This window comes from Chiloscyllium plagiosum, unplaced genomic scaffold (assembly GCF_037043375.1).
Source record: "Chiloscyllium plagiosum isolate Xiang-an unplaced genomic scaffold, Cpla_swu_hap1 HiC_scaffold_9, whole genome shotgun sequence".
In the NCBI taxonomy this organism is placed as follows: domain Eukaryota; kingdom Metazoa; phylum Chordata; class Chondrichthyes; order Orectolobiformes; family Hemiscylliidae; genus Chiloscyllium; species Chiloscyllium plagiosum.
The window spans coordinates 3025995-3034927 of record NW_028270147.1 but is presented as its reverse complement, the minus strand read 5'-3'; the positions used below and the strand labels follow the sequence as shown (position 1 = coordinate 3034927).

The following is an 8933-nucleotide window of genomic DNA, read 5'->3' as shown; positions in this document are numbered from 1 at the left end:
GAGGGGGCTTACCTTATCTGGTTTCTACATTACAGCAGTGACTAGAGTCCAAAGTGCTTTATTGTCTCAAAGTGCCTTCAGATGGATGTTGCTCCTAAAGACACAGGCATTTCTTTATTGAAGTTGCACAGTTTATTCCAGAGTGGATTTTGCAGATGGGGTAAAAAAAACCCCGTCATTTTCCCCTTCAGTGTCCCTTATGGGTGCTGTTGTGTGTGTGTTGGTGGGGGGGGGGGGGGGGTGGGGGGGGGGGTGGGTGGAGGTGAGGGGGGATGGGATGTTGTTGCCAGGGTGACCAGGAGATGGAAACAAAAGCAGATAAAGTAACTGATGCATTTGAATGGTTCCCAAGCATGTTTGGGATGTTACACTGTGTTGGTAAGGAATGCCCATTTCCCCTGTTCCGTTGCCACTGCTGGTCCATAGCGTGGAGACAGAAGATCCAAATATACATAGTTACTGATTCAGGAGTGAACGTGTTTACTGTTTCTTTAAATAGATGACATTCTGAGATGATGATTATATTTGAACACCTTTAGAGAGTGATTGAAATCTTTGTACCATGACCCCCCCTTTGTGCATTATCTCAGTAAAATGGGGAAATGTTTTACTTCTAGTCCCTGGTGTCATCTGGCAATCATTTTTCTTTCACAAAACTTGTTTGGGCATGAATCCAGGATGATATCTTGAGGTGGGTGGGGAGATTGGAAAGTAATCATAGAGATCGGCAGCACAGAGAAAAAGACCCTTCAGCCCATTGAGTCTGTGCTGGTGAAAATCAGCCACCTGACTATCCTAATCCCATTTTCCAGCTCTTGGTCTATGGGCTTGTTTTCCTTTGTAAATCCTTCTTCAACGTGATGAGGGTTTCTGCCTCTCCCACCCTTACAGGCAGGGAGTTCCAGATTCCCAATGCCTCTTTCCTTAAACCTGTGGATTATGGAAATTTAGAGAGGGACTAGTGTGGACTAAGCCAGTGAGAAATGAACAGATTTAACAGCATTTACCCCTTCACTCACACCCCCCTAAAAACTGATTAAATCCTTTCCCTATCCCTATTTTGTTACTTTTACTCATTTCATAATTAAACAGAAAATACTAGTCACTCATTAGTGCGCTAGTGAAAGGCAGGTTTTTGGGTCATCGTCTGCAGAGGCTTACCCTGAGCATTACTAAGTGTCGCTGCTGGTTTGCTGTTGCTTTTCACTGGTGCTGGGTGAAAAGGCAAGTCCTAAATCTCTCTCAGGGAACAAGAAAGCAACCCTCATTGTTGGTATTATTTTGAAACAAGCACCTTGAGTCTCTGGAGCTAACTGGCACTCCAGAAAGAATTATATACAGATTTGAAGAAGATGCTTATGTTTGGCTAATTCATAAGACAATAACATGTAGAAGCAAAAATAGTCCATTGAGCCCATCAAGTGTACTCTGCAATTCAATGAGGTCATGACTGATCTGATATCCTCAACTCCACTTTCCTGGCTTTTCCCCATAATGCTTGGTTGAAACTCTGTCCATCTCAACCCTGAATATACTTAATGACTCAGCCTTGATAGCCCTCCGGTTTCCCACAGTCCAAAAAAAATGTGCAGGTCAGGTGAATTGGCCGTGCTAAATTGCCCGTAGTATTAGGGGCAGGGGTAAATGTAGGGGAATGGGTCTGGGTGGGTTGTGCTTCGGCGGGTTGGTGTGGACTTGTTGGGCCGAAGGGCCTGTTTGCACACTGTAAGTAATCCAGTAATCTAGTAAAGAATTCCATGGATTCACTGCCTCCTGAGAAGAGAAATTCCTCATTATCTCTGTCTTAAATGTGTATCCTCTTATTCTGAGACTATGTCCTCTGGTCCTAGACTTTTAGCCAGAGGATCAATTACGACACCTTCCTTTCTTGTTTCTGAACCTGGTTTTACTTAAGCAGCTATCCTCGTCCATTCCAGTTTATCATCCCACACTTAGCAGAACCCAAACTGGGCGTCACTGAGCGGGTTATTGCTGAGCAGGTGCTGCTTGATAGCATTGCTGATGACACCTTCCATCTCTTTAATAATGACCAATAATGAAATGATGGGGCAGTAATTGGCCGGGTTGGATTTGTCCTGCTCAGGGACATCGTCAAGCAGTGTGTCAAGTGCTGGAAAATGGGATTTGAATTGATGGATATTGATGACCAGCATGAAAATGATGGGCCCAAGGATGTCTTTCCATGCTGTAAAGACACTATAATGCAGTGCTAGTTTCCAGGTATACACTGATGAGTCTCCCCACACTTTAACCCCACTCCCACCTCTGTGTTTTCTTCAACTTATGCTCAGCTTATTGGTCAATGAGAAGCCCCCAGGATGTTGATAGTGGTGGATTCTGTGATGGTAACATCATTGAATGTCAAGGGACGGTGACTAGATTGTCTCTTACTGGAGATTGACATTAACTTGCATATGTGTAGCACAAATGTCACTTGCCACTTGTTAGCCCAAGCCTGGGGATATTATCACACCTGAACATGGACTGCTTCGATATCTGAGGAGCAGCGAATGGTGCTGAACATTGAATGATCATCAATAAACATCCCCAGTTCTGACCTTAAGATGGAGAGAATGTCATTGGTGAAGCTGCTTAAGATGATTTGGCCTAGGACATGACCATGAGGAACTTCTGCAGAGATGTCCTGGAGCTGAGATGACTGACCACTGACAACCACAATCACCTTCCTATGTGTCAGGTATGATTCCAACCACTGCAAAGTTTGTCTCCTGATACGCATTGATTCCAGTTTTGCCAGAGCTCCTTGATGCCACACTTGATCGAATGTAGCCTTGATGTTAAGGGCTGTCCCTTTCCCCTCCCCTCTGGAATTCAGCTCTTTTGTCTATGTTTGACCAAAGGCTGTAATGAGGACAGGAGCCGAGTGGCCCTAGCAGAACCCAAACTGGGTGTCACTGAGCAGGTTATTGCTGAGCAGATGCTGCTTGATAGCTCTGTTGGTGACACTTTCCATTTCTTTAATAATGACCAATAATGAACTGATGGGGCAGTAACTGGCCGGGTTGGATTTGTATAAAGGACATTGTCAAGTAGATACCAGTGTTTTAACTGTCATGGAAGAGCTTGGATAGAGGAGTGGCAAGTTCTGGAGCACATGTTCAGTCCTATTGCTGGAATGTTGTCAGGGCCAATAGCCTTTTCAGTATCCAGTATCTCTAACCCTTCCTTGGTATCGCATGAAGTGAATCGAAACAACTGAAGCCCAGCATCTGTGATGATGGAGACCTGTAGAGGAGGCTGAAATGGAACATTCACTTGGCACTTACAGTCACGGAGATGTACAGCATGAATGCAGATCCTTTGGTCCAACTTATCTATGCCAACCAGATAGCCTATATTAATCTAGTCCCACTTGCCAGCACAGCTGAAAATTGGCATGCATGTTTCAGCCTTATCTTTTGCACTGATGTTTGGGCTCTTCTGTCATTGAGGATGAGGATATTTGTGGACCCTCCTCCTCCAGTGAACATTTTCTCTTCATTTACAGGATTTAGCTGTCACTGTTTAGGCCAGTATTTATTGTCCAGAGAGCAATTAGGAATCAAGCACATATAGGACAGACTGTAAGAGCAGCAAATTCCTTCCCTAAAGGGAACTTAACAGCAGTTTCATGGTCATCATTAGAATCTTAATTCCAGATTTTTATTGAATTCAAATTCCACGTTTGGCCACGGCAGGATTCAAATCTGAGTCCCTGGATTAACAATCTAGCGATAATACCACATATCATCACCATTTAAAAAACAGCTCTCCTACCAGGAGTGGGGTTCGAACCCACGCAGACATACATCCATTGGATCTTAAGTCCAACGCCTTAACCACTCGGCCATCCTGGTTACAATAAACAATTGCTACTTTTTCCAACACATGTTAAGCACTTAATTCCCAAACACTGTCAGCCCATAGTCTGAATGAAGATTAGAAATGGGGAAGCAGAGATCAGGGGTCACAGAAAAAATTCTGCAAAATATCAAGTGCTATTCTCTTAAGCCCGATTTTAAACGTATCATTAGTGCAAGTTATTATTTAAGCAGCTCTGTAACAATAATAATTTAAAGTTGTCTTACTTTATAATCGCATTTTATAATCGCAATTTATAATCACAATTTTTTCCAATTTCTTCCCCTTATCTTGCTAAGACATATATTTATTTCTACACTTGACAATCTTCAGCACTCAACATTGTGCTCATCAGAAATTACTGGAGAAACTCAGCAAGTCTGGAGAGAAAAACAAAGTTGACATTTTCAGTCTAATTTTCTTTCAAACTGAAGGAAACTACAAAATTTAATTTTTATGCATTTACAAAGAGGGAGGGAGGATCAAGTGGGATGGATAGTGAGAGTTCTGATGAAGAGTCACTGGATCTGAAACATTAACTCTGATTTTTCTCCACAGATGCTGCCAGACCTGCTGAGCTTTTCCAGCAATTTCTGTTTTGCTTTGTATAGTAAGGGTGTCTGGTGCATCACAATAAGTGAATATGAATGGCCGTAAAGGAAGGATGCAGATACAGAATAATTGTTAAGGTAAATATGAATATTAGAAAATAGGGCAGCTCTGCTCACAACAGGCCAGTAGGAATGAGACACTGGGGAGAAGGGGAGAAAATTGCAAAAAGATAGACTGCAAAATTCATGCTCTGAGGTTGTTGAGCACAATGTTGAGTCCTGAAAATTGTAAAGTGTAGAAATTTATTTATGTCTTTCAAAGACAAGAGGAATAAATTATAATTGTAAAATGCAATGATAAAGTAAGACAATTCAAAATAATTATTGTTACAGAGCTGTCAAAGAATAATTTGCACTAATGATATGTTTAAAAATCTAGCTTAACTGAACAGCACTTGATAGTTTGAAAAATATTTTATTTGATTCCTGATCCCTGCTTGTCCCATTTGTAATCTTTGTTCAGACTATTGGCATTTAGTACTTGACATGTATTGGAAAAAGTGAATATTATTCACCCTGACCAGGATGGCTGAGTGGTTAAGCTGTTGGATTTTTTTTAAGGTTAAATGGATATATGCCTGCACAGGTTCAAGCCCCACTCCTGCTTGTGGATTTTCTTTAACCACAGGAAAGTGATGGCCTAATGGCATTATCGTTATTGTAGGTCCACAGAACCTTAATGTTCTGGGGACTGAGGTTTGAACCTTAATGTTCTGGGGACTGAGATTTGAATCTTATAATGGAATTTGAATTCAATAGAAATTTGGAGTTAAGATTCTACTGATGACCATGAAATTGTTATTGATTGTTGTTGTCATCTTTAGGGAAGGAAACTGCCTTTCTGATCTGGTCTGGCCTACATATGACTCTAAACCCACTGCAACATGGTTGGTTCTTAGCTGGCCAATTAGAGATGGGCAATAAATGCACATTTAAAACTGTGTTGCCTGCGTCCTGTGATGTACACCAAGTCCATTCCCCCATTACCACTTTGCTCAATAACATACATTGTCATGTAGGCTGACAACTTCTCCAATTCAAAATTCTCAAACTTTTTCAATCCTTCTAAGGAGTTGCTGCTCCCTATCTCTGTGATCTCTGTGCCTCTCCAGGTTTGATGTCTGGCCCTTCCCTGATTTCACCGTTGGTAGTCATATGCTTCAGGCTACCTGGTCCCTCACTTCTGGAATTCCCTCCCTAAACCTATCCACCATTCAACTCTCTCTTCTCCTTTAAGATGCTCCTTAAAACCTCAAGCCGACCAAATGTTTGTTCACCTGTCCTATTCTCTCATCTGTGGATTAGTGTCGGATTTTACCTGACAATACTGTTGTAAATTGCCTTTGATTTGATTTGATTTATATTTGTCACATGTACTGAGATACAGTGAAAAATATTGTTTTGTGTGCAAACCAGGCAAATCATACCTTACATAAGTACACCAGGGTAAAGGAACAGAATGCAGAATATAATGTTACAGCTACAGAGAAGGTGCAGAGAAAGACCAACTCTAATACATGAGAGATTCATTCATAAGCCTGAAAACAGCAGGGAAGAAGCTGTTCTTGAATCTGTTGTTACATGCATACTGTATCTTGTATTTTGTATCTTCTACCTGATAGAAGAGGCTGGAAGAGAGTATAACCAGGGTGGGAGGGGTCTTTGATTATTTTGCTGCTTTCCCATGGCAGTGGGAAGTACAGACAGAATCATTGTAAGGAAGGCTGGCTTGTGTGATGGACTAGGCTGCATTCACAACTCTCTGTCTTAGGCAGAGTGGTTGCCAAACCAAGCTGTGATGTATTTGGATAGGATGCTTTCTATGGTGCATCTATAAAAACTGGTAAGAGTCATTGTAGTTTGCTGAATATCCTTAGCCTCCTGAGGAAGTAGAGGTGTTGGTGTGATGTCTTGATTGTAGCAGCAATGTGGATGGACGAGGAGAGATTGTTGGTGACATTTATTTCCAGGAACCTGAAGCTCTCGACCATCTCTACCTCAGCACCATTGATGCAGACATGGGTGTGTCCTCCACTCCACGTCCTGAAGTCGATAACCAGCTCCTTCATTTTGCTGACATTGAGGGAGAGATTATTATCTTTACACCATGCTGCTAAGCTCTCTATCTCCGTCGTGTTCTCTGTCTCATTATTGTTTGAGATCTGACCCACTACGGTAGTGTTACCAGCAAATTTGTATATTAAGTTAGTGCTGAATTTGGCCTTGGGATAGGATATTTATTACATTAAAGGTGCTATATAGATGCAACTTGCTACAGTAAAGGCTTGTTGGTGGGAATTCGCAAGCCAATCAACTGCAAGGGATGTTTTTGCATCTTAAATTGCTTATCTACAGAGGCTCATGTCCACCCACAGTGACCCAGCCTGCAAACTTTCCCTCGTTAGCCTCTGCCACTAAAGGTATCATGTAAGCTAATGAACAAGAAAATTATGAGCAGGGATTGGCCACTGGGCCCCTCAAGTCCATCCCAACCCAAATACAATCTGATTGTGACTTCCATTCCACATTTTTGTCTATTCCCTCCACACTTTTTACTTTCTTGTCAATCAATCAAGAATCTATCCAATTCAGCCTTGAATATATTCAATGTGCAAAACTTCACGGCTCTAAGTAGAGGTGGGTTCCGAATATGAACAGTCCATTGAGTGAAACTTGAAACCATTCATGCTGCTAGCACAGGTGAGCTTAGCTAACACCAGACAAAGAAAGTATTGGGGAACTTGAATCTCAAAGTGCTCCTTCAGAGAGAAAATTCAACCAACATGAGGAGTAAGATTTTATTCAATGAAATTTGACCACAAAATTTCAAAGAGAAATAAGCTTTGAACATTGTCAAACTCTCCTCAATTTTCTAAGTCAGATGTAAGGGTACAAACTAGGAGCACAGGAAAATTGTTCATCTCCCCCCAATCCTGCTGCATTATTCTATCAGATTATGGTTGATCTCTTTGTGTCTCAAATTCCTCAGTTCCATCGACAACACACATCCACCCACCCCCGATAACACTCAGTTATTTGACTAACAAGAATCGATTGACCTTTGACTTAAAAATATTCAAAGACACCCATCTCCACCATATTCTGATGCAGAAAGTTCCAAAGTAACACAAACCCCTGAAAGAAAACAAAAACTCCTCATCTTCATCTTCATTCTCCTCATCTTTGTCCTGAAAGGACAATCCTTCCTTGTTTTGGAATCACCCCCATCTTGTGAAGGCCATTCAGGATTTGATACTCTTCAATCAAGTCGCCCCTCACTCTCCTAAACCCCAATGGAAACACACCCAGTCTGTCCTTAGCCAACTCACTTATTCTAGTCATCAATCAGTAAACCTTGTCTGAACCATCTCCACTGCATTTGCATCCTTCCTTAAACAAGGAGACCAAAATTGTACTTGAGATGTTTTACATTATTTGAGGTGTGGTCTCACTGATGTCCTGAATAACTCCAGCATGACATCCATATTTTTCTAAAAGTACCGCAGATGCTGAAAATCTAAAATAAAAACACAAAGTTCTGGAGAAACTCAGCAACTCTGATAGCATCCTTACCTTTATGTTCAATCCTATTGTGCTGTAAGATATCATTCCAGGAGTATACTGGTAACGTCAGAGAGAAAGACAAGAGGGGACTAATAAGTATTGATACAAGCTGGGAAACAGATACAAGAGAGGTAGCAGGAGAGAGAGGGAGAGAATGAGAGAGCATGAAAGTGATGAGAGCATATTCACACTAGGAGAAATTGAGGACTGCAGATGCCGGAGATCAGAGTCCAGGGTGTGGTGCTGGAAAAGCACAGCAGGTCAGGCATCATCCGAGGAGCAGGAAAATTGATGTTTCAGACTAGAGCCCGTCATCAGGAACGAGGTCTTATTCCTGATGAAGGGCTTATGTCTGAAATGTCGAATCTCCTGCTCCTCAGATGCTGCCAGCATGTTCACACTCTGGGGTTTGACCATGGATGAACATTTTGGTTGGCATGGACCAGTTTGGGCCGAAGGACCAGTCTCTGTGCTGTAGGACTTTATGACTCTATGGCTCTCTATGACAGTGGGACAACGCAGAAGGGGCACATTCCCCTGATTGCACTGACTAGTCAACTGCGGGTTTCCAAATCTCTGATTCACTCCTATGCAAACACAACATGTTCGACTATGCTTGCAGGGGATTGAGAAGAGTTTTCAGCCAAAGCCACTTACATTTCTTCCAGCCCACTCCCATCCCCACCCACACCCACACCACACTCTCCATACTAATTTAAAATTACAAGGGAGACCTAATGTTAATCCAACCAGGGGTTTGGGAGAAACGTCTTTATCAAGAGAATGAGATAAACGCGAAACAGATTCCCATGGGGGTTGGTTGAGGGGAATGGTATAAACACAGTTGAGAGAGGAGAAGGAGAAACACGAGGCAGA

At 42.1% G+C, this 8933-nt stretch overlaps 1 non-coding gene across 1 annotated transcript; it reads right to left on the bottom strand.

The window, feature by feature from the left end:
* Positions 1-3795: 3795 nt before the first annotated feature.
* On the bottom strand, positions 3796-3878 carry trnal-uaa (transfer RNA leucine (anticodon UAA)). The gene has a single exon. It is a non-coding gene; the product is annotated as a tRNA-Leu (tRNA).
* Between the last annotated feature and the right edge of the window lie 5055 nt (positions 3879-8933).